The sequence below is a fragment of the Phocoena sinus genome, chromosome 1 (genome assembly GCF_008692025.1).
Source record: "Phocoena sinus isolate mPhoSin1 chromosome 1, mPhoSin1.pri, whole genome shotgun sequence".
In the NCBI taxonomy this organism is placed as follows: Eukaryota; Metazoa; Chordata; class Mammalia; order Artiodactyla; family Phocoenidae; genus Phocoena; species Phocoena sinus.
Window position 1 is genome coordinate 165,052,606 of NC_045763.1, and position 14,318 is coordinate 165,066,923.

Consider the following 14,318-nt stretch of genomic DNA (forward strand, 5'->3'; position numbering starts at 1 on the left):
TTTTAAACAATATTTATTCATATTCTAGTACAAATCTGAATGAAGCCATACAAGTTATCTAAAACTAATAACCCTATGGAATAAATGGAATTACTAATGCTAAAAGAAGCTTTCACATAGACCCAATTAAATCATGTTATAATTCTATTAAAGCATGACAGAAGAGTCCATGTAAGTGCAATGAAGTTTAATGGAAATTCAGTCTGATACTAAGAATAAGTTATATTCTATGAAAGCATAAATTATAAATAAGAAATAGTCTTACAAGAAGTCTATAATTAATTCCTCAGAAATTAGCCAACATATACTTATTATCAAATTTATGCATTCAGAGTTTTCAGTTAGCGACAGTGATGCTATATACTGTTTGTACAGTCTGCATTTGAAAAATGAAGTTATTCTTTAATTAGCTATTTCTATGCAAAAGTTAATGGATGTTTGAAAATGAGTTTCATTACATGATTCTGTAAATGTACTCTGTAATAACTAACATTATCACACAGCTGTATAAACATATTTACCATGACATATTCTTCTACCACAGGTGTATATTTTCCATTCTGAGCATTACTAATATGTATTTCATACTAGCCTGATTTGGAATTAACACTGAGGGGAAGAACTTTTTCTTAAATTATTTAACTACCAGTAAAATAAAATGTTAACCCAACAGAACACTTAATATGTCATAATCCATCTTATTTTTGCATTTTTTGTGCTCCAACTTGCTCCTAAAAGGGTTTATGGCAGCTATTTAATTTCTTTTTTACTTTATAAATATTAACAATAAAATCCTCATCTGAAAAGTAAATAAGATCAGCCTCAAAATAAATTAGGATTTGCATTTACCGGCAAACATCACTTGCAGCATGAGTATACTTTATATTTTTCTAGTAACATAGTAAAATATAGTTTAATAAGGTAAATAAAATATTCCAATAATATAATCAAATAAGTAGAAATCACTTTATTAGGACATGAGCCCCTGAATAAACTAAAGATAAATTACCCTTTCTAAATTTAATATAAAGTATCATACTAAGAGAAAAGATGTCAGAAATGAACTTTTAGTCTCTTTTGAACATCAAGAATGCTAGTGTTAATTGATAATGAAAAAGTCTAGAAATATGTTAGTATATAAATAACATCTTTGGTATAGGTGAGAACAAATGGCTCAGTAATGACATCATGATGTAAGAGACCAAAGGCTGAATGATCACTTAAGAGCAGAGGCTTAGGAAGCTCCCATAAATATATTTTGGAGATTACTTTTTAGTTTTGGAAAAATAAAATAGATGAAAAACCTCACATTGGCAGGTAGTCAAACACCTTCCATGTTTCAAGTAATTTCTAAAGGTGTCTAAGCCTTTACATAAAGGACATGAGAATATTTTTCAGCTGTGGTCCAACAACTATTAGCTTCATCCTCCCTGATTAGGGAAAGGAATAAGCAGACTACATTTCTTTTCCATAAAAGGAATCTGAATTGCAGGAGTACACAGCATATATGCTAGGTTTTATTTGATCTGAACACAAATTCTGAAGCAAACTAGGAAATTTAAAAATATATTTAAGCACTAATTTGACATTTATTCACTCTGTCTCCTTCTGAGGGAATATTCCAAAGTAAGTCTTCTAAAGACAAATATCATATGATATCACTTATATGTAGAATCTAAAATATGACACAAATGAACTTATCTACGAAACAGAAACAGACTCACAGACATAAAGAACAGACTTGTGGTTGCCAAGGGGGTTGGAGGGTAAGGGAGGGATGGACTTGGGGTATGGGATTAGTAGATGCAAACTATTATACATAGAATGGATAAACAAAAAGGTCCTACTGTATAGCACAGGGAACTATATTCAAAATCCTGTGATAAACCATAGTGAAAAAGAATACAAAAAGGAATGTGTGTGTGTGTGTGTGTGCGTGTATGAAACTGAATCACTTTTCTGTACAGCAGAAATTAACACAACATTGTAAATCAACTATGCTTCAATAAAATATATCTAAAACAAAAAGTAAAACAAAAACACAAGAATAGATCTCTTCCCTAGCATCTGAGCAACCTTCTCAGAGCCTGGGGATGTCTTTGGTATCTGATAAATCAAGGATTTAGAGTACTAACGATCAGTATGGTAATGTCAAAGGTAAAGTCAAATATGCCTGGCACTTTCTAATTTTATTAGTGTAGATTAAGGTCACACTACACCTCAGGTTTCTAAACAGTGATCACAAAGGCAGTCTAAATAACACGAGCTCTTCAAAACCAGCTTACAGAGTTTTTTGTTTTCTCACTCATTCTAAAGGGAAAAACACAACTTAATGCCAACTTTATATAAGAAAACCTATGTTCCAAATTCTTCACATTATTATATGAGTAGATATATTTAAATATACAACTTTACATTTTAAAACTTACTTTTTACAATTAATGCTTACTTAGACATACCAAAATATTCACCCATTTCTTTGCTTATATTGATTCTTGCATCTCATGCTTTCCATCTCGGTTCACTTTCTTTCTAGCTGAAGCATATGCTTTTGCAGCTCTTTTGGCAAAAATCTATGAATAGTATACATCCTCAGTCTCTGCAGTTCCAAAATACCTTCTTTTCACTTTTACTCTTAAGTTATTTCCCTCAGTACTTTGAAGGTACTTTTCCACAGCCTTCTGGCATCTGTTAAGAAGTTTGGGGTCAATCTTAATTTTCATTCTTGGTACGAAACCTATCTTTTGTCTCCAGTCACTATTAATATTTTCTCTTTTTTCTTATAGATGACTATTTCATACTTTTTCTTGGCTCTTCAACCCTCTGACAAATCCTTCTCTATCTTCACGTTGGGCTCGTGACCTGGGTATCTATTTCACTACACAAGCAATCAGAAGATAACTTCCACAACTGCAAACCATCACAGCTGCTCACCTACCAGCACGTGTACACAAATTCGTTTTCTGCCATATTGCCTGTTTCTTGAGATAAACTGTTCTCATTTCTAAGGCTAACCCCTACACATATGTATTAGATTCCATTCCCTTTCACCTACTAAAGAACACTGTCAAGCAATTCTCTGAATAGGCAGAGCACAGAGTTTTTTAGGGCAGGGAAAATACTCCGTATAATACTATAATGATGAATACATGTCATTATACATTTGCCCAAACCCACAGAATGTACAACACCAAGAGTGAACTGTAATGTAAACTCTGGACTTAAGGTGATTATGATATGTCAGTGTAGGTCCATCAATTGTAACAAATGTACCACGCTGGTGGGGGGATACTGATAGTGGAGGAAGCTAAGCATGTAGGGAGGGGAGGGGATATATGGTAAATCCCTGTGCCTTCCTCTCGACTTTGCTGTTAATTAAAATTGCTCTAGAAAAAAGTTTTTTTTAAAAAGTAGGTTCTGGGTTATTTTGGTTGTTGCTATTTTCATTTAAAGCTTAACTACAAGCAAGGTTCAGTCTTTCAGATTATCTAGTTATATATCACCCAGTTTGCAAATTTGTTGAGGGTCACTACTTTCCCACATTCTGACTAATCCATTACTCCATAGGATCTCCAACAGAACAAAGAAAACAGAAGTACTGAAAATCAACAAATTAAGTGTGTAGTAAAGTCAAAACCGCTCATCAACTGGATTTTCTTTTTTATGTATCTCAACTACTGATATAGATAATAATCCAAATTAACTGTATCATGTAAATTTGTATGTATGACATAAATGTTTCACATATATTATCTCATTTAATCCTCATTCTTACCTGTAGAGTCAAGTACTATGATTAACCTCATTTTATCAATGAGAAAACTAAGGCTTACAAAAATTGTCCCAAGTTATTTGATGAAAAAGTGGCAGAACTGATCACCAAACCTAGGCAGTTTGAATCCAGAGCCTAAACTCTTAACCATTGTACTATCAGTCTCAATTCTCAGGATTAATGTTAATAAGGAAATGTACACTATCCAATGCATGAATCCTATGAGGATTTTAGGAACTAAACTACATTGGATTTTACTTATTTTAATTAATCTTACTAATTTACCTAATTATACAGCACATATTATACTTTTTAATTAAACTTTATAATAAAATTATTTGAACTCTTGAAATCAGAAACCTTTGAGGGTGTTAAAAACAAACCACTGTTTTTTGAAAATTTTTATTAAGGCAACAGACAGCTATATATAGTACTTAACATTAAGTTTCCTCTTGCTTTAGTTAAATAATCTCATTCCTTCAAGCCAGACAATATAAAATAAGGTCCTCACCCTTTGCAATGAACACATAATTAAAATGGAGATTTTATTCTGCATACTCGGTCCACGTAAAAGTTGGCATTCAATGCTCATAATTACTCTCAACCATTTATTTAATTACTATTAACCATTTCACCAACTTGGAAATCACACATGATAATTCATCAGTTTAGAAGACATTCTAACTTTCTCAGGCAGATACTGAAAGCAAATAACCTTAAAACTGTTTTAAATTTCCTCTTAGCATTAGAATCTGAGACTCTATTTTGTTGATTTCTCCCCTAAAATCAGCAGGTTGAAAATTTTGGGAGACAGCACAATGACATGGAAAGATGTGTTTTTAAACATAATTTTTGTGAACTTTGGCTCTCATGGCTTTACTGTAGGAATGAACTGAAAAAAGGCTATATTCATACAAAGTGTTATTTTATATAGAAGATGCTTAAAATGGTATTTACAGTTTATTTCCTAAAAAGGCATTTAAATCTTTTCTCCAGAAACGTTAAAGATTAAACAACACAAAAGTTAAACTAGGGCTTCCCTGGTGGCGCAGTGGTTTAGAGTTTGCCTGCCGACGCAGGGGACACGGGTTCGTGCCCCGGTCCGGGAAGATCCCACATGCCGCGGAGCGGCTGGGCCCGTGAGCCACGGCCGCTGAGCCTGCGCATCCGGAGCCTGTGCTCCGCAACGGGAGAGGCCACAACAGCGAGAGGCCCGCGTACCTCAAAAAAAAAAAAAAAAAAAAAAAAAAAAAAAAAAAAAAAAAAAAAAGTTAAACTAACTCAATATTAGGTGTGTGCTTAGAAAAACCAGATCCGGGCCCAGGTACACTAACTAGATAATTTAATTTAAACTAGTCAAAAGCTGAGCTCAGATATATAAGAGATAGATGTAAGGGAATGCAAGTAATGTAATACAACCAAACCCTGATGCAACCTCACACATTATCTATTGAAAATGGAAACCGTACCTTCCGCAGTGAGCTGTTCTGCTGTGTGGGTCATATGAGATGATGCATTTGAAAATGTTTTAAACCATGAGGCATTTTTAATTGAAAAAGATTATTATTGCTATCATTAAACTAAAAATTCAGCAGGAAGGGTTTCAAGAGTTATAAATTATCTAAGAATTTTCCATTTGTTTTTCAATAGAATCACTTTTACACTTTAAAGAACACTCTATGCCACATTTTTAAAAACAAAGTTGAAACTTCAAGAACTGTGTTTCTTCCCCTGCTGTATGACCTCAGTCTTTAAAAAATAATTCTCTTTACCACCTCTGAAAAAGAAACTTTGATACTGGCCTAAACTTTTATAATACATCAGCTAGTGTGGACTTTTTCCATTCAAAACAATGTTTATGTCCCTGCAGTTAAATTTCTTCCATATACTATAAGCTACAATCCCTGAGAAAGTGACCAGAACTTCACAAATAAGAAAGCTTATGTTTTTCTCTCAAAGAACATGGCTAGTGAAAATCAGATGTCAACAATTCAGCAGGACATCAAGACACAAAGCAGAAAAAAAATGACAGCAAAAATGCACTACTGACTCTGAAGATTTAAGACTTGGATTGAAAAAGATATATTCTTATGATTCAGATTAGATATAGAATTTTTTTGAAAGTAAGTCCAAAATGGCATACTCTTGTTTTTAAAGCATGTGTAGTTTAACTAAAACCGTCAAATACTTTAGCCGCTGAAAATACAGCAGAGCAAATATAATAAAACTGGTATGTATTTTAAAAATATAAACCATTCAAATGAAAGTGAAAGCTACAGATGTTAAGAAATGTTTCCTTAAGGGAATGGGGCCTACCTCATTATTTCTGGATTTAACTAAAACTACTAGGTGCAAAATTAAATTATTCATGACAGGATCACTGAATTGCCTCCTAGAAAGTTTAATAAAGCATCCTAGAAATACAGACCAACTCCCCATAAATTTAAGTGACAAACGCTTTTTCAAAAATACACAAGACTAGATGCTAACAATATTTTAATTATTTAAAAAACAATTTTATCATGCTATTATTATTATTATTTTGTGTGTGTGTGTGGTACGCGGGCCTCTCACTGTTGTGACCTCTCCCGTTGCGAAGCACAGGCTCCAGACGCGCAGGCTCAGCGGCCGTGGCTCACGGGCCCAGCCACTCCGCGGCATGTGGGATCTTCCCAGACCGGGGCACAAACCCGTGTCCCCTGCATCGGCAGGCGGACTCTCAACCACTGCGCCACCAGGGAAGCCCCTATCATGTTATTTTTAAACTTTATTGAAGTATAATTTACACACAACAAAATGTACAGATTTTAAGTATACAGTTCAATGAGTTTTGACAAATGGATAGATACATCCATGTAACAACAAACCCAATCAAGCTACAGGATATTTCCACCACCACAGAAAGTTTTCTTGTACCATATTATAGCCCATCTCCCCAGCGTGTCCCACCCTAGGCTACCAATGATCTAATTTCTGTACTCATACATTACTTTTGCCTGTTCTAGAATGTTGTAAACGGGACCGTATATTATGTACTCTTTTCTGCCAAGTCTCTTTTACTCAATATATGTCTGTGAGATTCATCCATAATGTTGCATGAATCAGTCTTCTGTTCATTTTTATTGCCGAGGAGTATTCCACTGAATAACTATATTGCAATTTATTTATCCATTCCCTTACTGATAGACATCTAGGTTGTTTCCAGTTTTTGTCTATCATGAATAAAGCTGATACGAACATTCATGAATAACTCTTTTTGTGGGCATATGTGTTCATCATTTCTTTAGGGTAAATGTGAAGGTATGGAATTGCTGCATCGTAAGGTGCATGTACGTTTACTAAAAACTGCCTAACTGTTTTGCAAGTGGTTAGGCCATTTTACACTCCCATGAGAAATGTTCTATTTGTTCTGCTTTCTCTCCAATACTTGTTATTCTAAGTCTTTTTAATTTAAGCCACTCTGGTGGTTGTAAGTAGTATCTCATTGTGGGTTTTAAATAATTGAAGTGTTTTTTCCATCTTTGTCCATTTAAAAAATTGTTTGCCTTATTATTGTGTTGTAAGAGTTCTTTAAAGTATTCTACATACACATCCTTTTACAGGCACTGTGTTACAAATGTTTTGTCCTACTTTGTATCTTGCTTATTCATTTTTAAAATGATTTCTTTTGAAGAGCAAAAATTTGTAATTATCTTGAAATCCAATTTATCAAAATATTTTTTTAATCTTATGAAAAGTGCCTTTTTTTGGTTCTAAGAAATTGCTGTGGTCTGAATGTATCCCCCCAAAATTTGTAGGTTAAATCCTAATGCCCAACGTAAGGGTATTAGGAGGTGGGACCCTTAGGAGGTGATTAGGTCATATGGGCAGAACTCTTATGAATGGGATTAGTGCCCTTATAAAAGGGGCTCCAGAGATATTCCAAGCCCTTCCCACCATGTGAGGATACAAGAGAAGTCTATAACCTGGAAGAGGGCCCTCACGTGACCATGCTGACACCTTCACCTCAGACTTACAGCCACTAGAACTGTGAGAACTACATTTCTGTTGTTTATAAGCTACCCAATCTATGGGCTTTTTTGTTTGTTTGTTTTGTTTTGTTTTTTTACAGCAGCCTGAATGAACCAAGACAAATCTTTGCCTAACCTAAGGCCACAAAGATTTTCTGTTTTCTTGTAAAATTTTTGGTTTTAGGTTTTACAACATTTAGGTCTATGATTTATTTTTTTGGTAAGTTTTTGATAACCAAGCATCTTATATTGAAAAGACTGATTTTTCTCCACTGAATTACCTTAGCACCTTTGCTGAAGAATCAATTGGCCAAATATGCGTGGGTCTATACCTAGATTCCTTTCTGTCCCACTGATCCATTTGTCTATCAGTAATGTTCTTTTAAAGAAGTAAATTGGGGGCTTCCCTGGTGGCGCAGTGGTTGAGAGTCCGCTTGCCGATGCAGGGGACACGGGTTTGTGCCCCGGTCCGGGAAGATCCCACAGGCCGCGGAGCGACTGGGCCCGTGAGCCATGGCCGCTGAGCCTGCGCGTCTGGAGCCTGTGCTCCGCAACGGGGGAGGCCACAACAGTGAGAGGCCCGCGCATCGCAAAAAAAAAAAGAAGTAAATTGTACATTATATCGTCTACTTTGAAATAAGGAGTCTAGAACCAGGGTAACTGCTGATGCATTCCCAGCAACCCTTCATAAAGAAATAGTAACTCACAGGTGGAAAAAAATGGCAAAAGTTTGATTTTCAGTATTCTTTAAAATGATCAGTTATTCTTAAGACAATAAGTATAAGCCAAGGTAATACTAAAATGTGTTGAATTAGTTTTGAGTTGATTGTTATTCAGTTAACTACTTGGATTTAATACAGCAGCAAAAAAGCACCAAGAGGTGAGGGGTTGCTCTATAAAAGGTCACCAACAAGTCTTTCAGAATTTCCCCATTATGCTTCAGTTGGCCTTCAGCTGGATCATGCTTCCTTAGTCTCCTCCCTGGTCAGCTGTTCCTAACCATAATCACCCAGCCCTGGTATCCTAGGTTGGCCTATTTGCCCATCACAATCAAGAGGTGGGAGTTCACTCCTTCTTAAGAGAGAAAACTGACCACCCTTTTGATTCTGAAATTCGTCTATATATTTCCACATGTCCTTAGTTCCACCCCAAGAAGGAAGGAGAAGAAAAAAGAAAAGGTCCTACTCAGATGCTTATTTTTCTACCTATATCCTTAATTTTATCCTTTGGGTCAAATCGGCGTCTTAGGTGGCATTCCTGAGATTCAGAAAACAAGAAATTGAAATCCCCAGGAGTTTTCAATATCATAAGTTATTCTGTATTTTTCGTACCCTTATTTATGTTTGTAAATAACAAGTGACAGTAATTATATATACAGTGAATAATTTTTCCATGATAGGGTTATACTACAAGTTTCAGAGGTTTTCTATATAACACAAGAGACTTAATAATAAAGGTGTGGTTTATTATCATTATCAACCAAAATATATTGTGACAGGATTATATATTTCAACAACATGTAAAAATGATCTGTACCTGATATAGACATCTAATAATAGAAAACATTAAATGAAGTGAACAGTAACACAAATGGCCAATAGAAATCACTTGAAAATTGAAAGGTAATACCACAAATATTTGATATATAAAAGTCACCATTTTTTAAATGGAAATTTTAAAACGCACAAAACAGTCTTGATCTTTGTTTCATGACCAACACTCCAGGCATAGAAAATTTTCTTTCATTTTACATAGATGGTGTGATCTCCAAGTTGGGCATTCAGGTACATTTTGCTTCATTTAAGCTCGTTTCTGTTTTTGTTTTTTTTTTTCTTTTTTTTCAGTACGCAGGCCTCTCACTGTTGTGGCCTCTCCCATTGACAGTGCACAGGCTCCGGACGCGCAGGCTCAGCGGCCATGGCTCATGGGCCTAGCCCCTCCGCGGCATGTGGGATCCTCCCGGACCGGGGCACAAACCTGTGTCCCCTGCATCGGCAGGCGGACTCTCAACCACTGCGCCACCAGGGAAGCCCTCGCTTCTTTTTTGAACAATGAGATTATTTTGCCTGCTTGCCCTGTTTTTGGTTTTGCCATTAAAGTCAACAGTACTTTGGTAATTCAGATGATAGATCAGTTTCTGATTTCATGTTGGAGTACTACGTGGCCACATTCACATCTCTTTGCATTTGTTCTATTAAAGTATTTACAAATAATCATAGCCTGTGGCAAACACCAAACACTGGAAACCTCTGAACATTATTAGGTAGTATGGGAATTACATAAGGTTTGGGTCTCCTAGCAGGTTAATAATATAACATAGAAGCACATGTCCAAATTACCAATTTAAGAACTTATTTGCTGTCAAAACTTGTTATTTCTTGGGACATCACTCACTGGAATCATACAAAGTGGACTATGTGAGTAAACTTATTTTGTTTGCAGGAATGACTAACAATTAGCAGTAGACAGGGCAGGGTATATGCACACTAATACATGGCAACAGCCACAGGCAAGACTGACTGTGAATCCTCTTCTCCTACGTGCTCCTATCCAGGGTCTCAGAAATGTTCATCTTAACCGTGACTCTCTGTGTGTCTTTTCCGCTCTTGCTTTGGACTTGATATCAATGGATTCCTCTGAATCCACAATCTCTGCCTTGGTAGCTAAACTTTAATTCTTACAGGAGCATCATTATACTTTCCCCATTTTCCTGATTTCTCCACCATTTGGAATCTGGAAAAAAGGAAGCAAATCCCACGTGGAAATATTTCTCTTAGGTATCTTTATCTTCCTACCTATCCCCCCAGCCCCTCCTACCCCCCTTTGATTTTCTGCTCTTGGCTTTTGATCATACCATCTTCTATAACTTTGTGCCCCCCTACTTATCCCATTCCCTTCATTGCCAATTCTTAACATATTTGACTATTTATAGTATAAGTATATAAATATATAGCATATAAATACATTTTCTATATTTACTCCTTCCGCTTTCTCATTTGCTTTTTACCCCTCAACACACAAAAACCTGGTTTCTACTTTCACCAGGCTGCAGAGTCTGGTCTTACCAGGTTGCTAATGACCTCAAATTGACAAATGAGATCTCTTTTCAGGTCTCATTCTACTTGACCTCTGTGTAGTATTTGATGCTACTAACTAGTCCCTCTTTCTCAAAACTCTCTCCTAACTTGGTTTTCTAAGTAGTATTCGATCCAGGTATTTTTAAATTAATATTATTGCATATTGTTTTTTGCCTTCTTGTTGGCTTTTTGTTCTGGCCTCCTCTTTAAATATAGGTGCTTTTCAAGGTTCTAAGTTAAGTCCCAGCCCCCTCATCAAGAAAGAGTCTTCCTGAGTCATTTTAGCCAGCTTTGACCTAAATGCAGTTGACTCCCAAATGCTTATCTGCAGCCTCAGCCTCTCTCCTGACCTGCAGATACAAATTTCTGTCTACTTGGTATCTACCTGGAAATGGCAAAAGCACTTTAACTCAACACAACTAGAGTTGTAGGAAGTTATCTTTGATTATTCTTTCCTTCACACCACATTTGGCTGGCTGTGAGGTCCTGTCTATCTATTCTACCTTCAAAATGTTTCTGGAATCATCTCACTCCACTCTCGCTCTCAAGTTTCCATGCCTCAGCTACACGTCATTCCTTGAATGAGCCATGCTTCTTTCTAGCACAAGACCTTCACAGATGCTGTTCTCTCTTCCTGAAAAAAAAAATGTTTTCCCCTCCCCTCTGCCTCACTTTGCTAACTCCTAGTGTTATGGGTTGAATTGTGTGCCCTCAGAATTCATATGTTGAGGTCCTAACCCGCAGTACCTCAGAATGGGACCTCATTGGTAAATGATGCAGAGTAATTTGTTAAGATGAGGTCATACTGGAGTACGGTGGGACCCTCCAATACGACTGGTGTCCTTATAGAAAAAGGAAGTTTGGACACAGACATGCACACAGGGAGAATGCCATGTGAAGATGAAGGCAAAGATCAGGGTGATGTGTCTACAAAGGAAGGAACACTAAAGACTGCCAGCAAATCACCAGAAGCTAGGACAGAGGCATGGGACAGATATGCCCTCAAAGCCCTCAGATGCAACCAACCATGGACGCCTTGATCTCAGACTTCTAGTCTCCATAACTGTGAAGCAATAAGTTTCTGTTGTTTAAGCCACCTAGTCTGTGGCACTTGTTATGACAGCCCTTGGAATCTAACACACCTAGTCATTGTTCAGGTCTTAGCTCAAATGTCACCTCCTCCAGAAAGTCTTCCCTGACTCCCTCAAAATGGACTAGTCCCCCCTCCCTTACTTACATGGTCTCACAGCACTCTTTACTTTTCCTTATAGCATTTATCAGATTTGTCAGCATGACTAATTGTACTAATATTTATCTCCTCTTCTAGTCTATAAAATAGATCAGCACAGGTACATGATTAATTCTTCCTGCATTACTGTCTTTGAAGCACTGATCCCCACCTGAAATGATCATAATCATTTATTTATGTTCTTATTTATGGCTTGTTTCTCCCTCTGCAGAGCAAAACCCCAGTTTGTAGAACAGTGCTGGGTACATGGTTGGTGTTTAATAACTATCTATTAAATGAACTAAGGCATAAATAAACTCCAAGATGAGAACCCATGACTGTTTTGCTCACTATTGATTGTATCTCCAGTGTTCAACATATAGAAAGTTGGTCATATAGAAAGCACTCAATAATTATATAGTATGTTGAATGAATGAATGAGCCTATTTACTAACAATAGGCATTTTATTATCAGCAACTTAAAAATATTAAAAGTTTGGAGATTGTAATCTTCCATATACTAAAGGAAATCTTTTTCAGTAAGAATATGTTATTCATCAATTTACCTCTGCTTTTCAGTTGATATTTGATATTTAAGAATATTTGCCAACAAAAGAACTCAAAAGGCTAAGCTCTCAAAAGGCTCAGCTATGACTGATCTCAAAATGTTCTAAATTCATGGAATGATGATACAAAACTTATCACTTTCTTCGTTAAGGTTTCTTTTCTAAAACAGCAAAATGGAAAAGGCTTTTCAAAAGTTTTTTCAAGATTGTTAAAAATGAAAATTGTCTTCCTTTGAATGCTATGTATTGCTGAAGTAATGCCAGCAACATTAAGACATTTTAAAAAATAAATTTATTTATTTATTTTTGGCTGCGTTGGGTCTTTGTTGCTGCGCGCGGGCTTTCTCTAGTTGTGGCAAGTGGGGGCTACCCTTCGTTGCGGTGCGCGGGCTTCTCATTGCGGTGGCTTCTCTTGTTGCGGCACATGGGCTCTAGGCATGCGGGCTTCAGTAGTTGTGGCACGCAGGCTCAGTAGTTGTGGCTCATGGGCTCTAGAGCACTGGCTCAGTAGTTGTGGCACACGGGCTTAGTTGCTCCACGGCATGTGGGATCTTCCCAGACGAGGGCTCGAACCCATGTCCCCTGCATTGGCAGGTGGATTCTTTACCACTGCACTACCAAGGAAGCCCCCATTAAGACATTTTAAAAAATTACTTTCACCTGTTATCCCACGTCTGTAATATAATAGGTATTTTCCTTTTTCTATGTTTCTTGTAGCCTTTGATCCAAAGCATATATAGTTTATGTAGCTGAATAACATGTGGCTATGACTATAAGAAAAATAGTCACGTGGGGAAAATGATAAACCAACTAAAAACTACATTTTGGAACAAAAACAGTATACAAAAGCCAAGAGATAGTGTCCCAAGTGCTACTGTTTGTTTTCTGTCACCTCTAATCTGAAAATCTCTTGAAAGAGTGCCTTTTAAACAGGAATCTTTAGGAATTGCAGAAAAGCACTTATTGGGGGGAAAACAGATTCACCTATCATCAATCAGTTCAACAGACAAGGTGCACAAGGTAACTGGACACCGAGCAAAACCGTGGCTTTCAAGGGATTAAACATCAATTTATTTAATACTAGCTTCCTTAGATTTTGAGGGTTTTCCTTCTCTCATTCTTAACCTTAAAAATTCTTGACCTCACAAAGGATCTCAACACCCTTTGCCAAAATCACCATAATCAGAAATATAATACATATGCTACTCAAAACATAAAATTTATTTTTAAAATAATTAGAATCTTAGAAAAAATTATTTATCTTAGATGTTTCAAGATTAAAAAGAAGTAAACAACCAAATAAACTAAGAAATTTCTAAAAGGTCTTTCAAATAGAAAAAACCCACAAAAAACTAAACAAAACCAGTCACTCAAGATAAGGTAGTTAATAGAATGACATAAAAAGAAATCTTAAGATTTTCATAGTTCTGAGAAAAGTTAACATTGTTGACGTTTAGAAAGATTTAGTTACTCTCACCCAGTTTGTGAGAGAAAATAAGGACTATTTGAACACTTTCTGGTTTATCTGCCATCTTCAATGTGCAGCAGAATTTGTTATCAGAATACATTCTGATAAAAACACTGAAAAACTAGGGCTTCCCTGGTGGCGCAGGGGTTGAGAATCTGCCTGCTAATGCAGGGGACACGGGTTTGAGTACTGGTCTG

At 36.3% G+C, this 14,318-nt stretch overlaps 1 protein-coding gene across 2 annotated transcripts in view; it reads right to left on the reverse strand.

Annotated features, from left to right (window-relative positions):
- The window catches only part of DISP1 (dispatched RND transporter family member 1), a 207,214-nt gene that overhangs the window by 83,350 nt on the left and 109,546 nt on the right, over window positions 1-14,318 (reverse strand). The window lies entirely within an intron of this gene.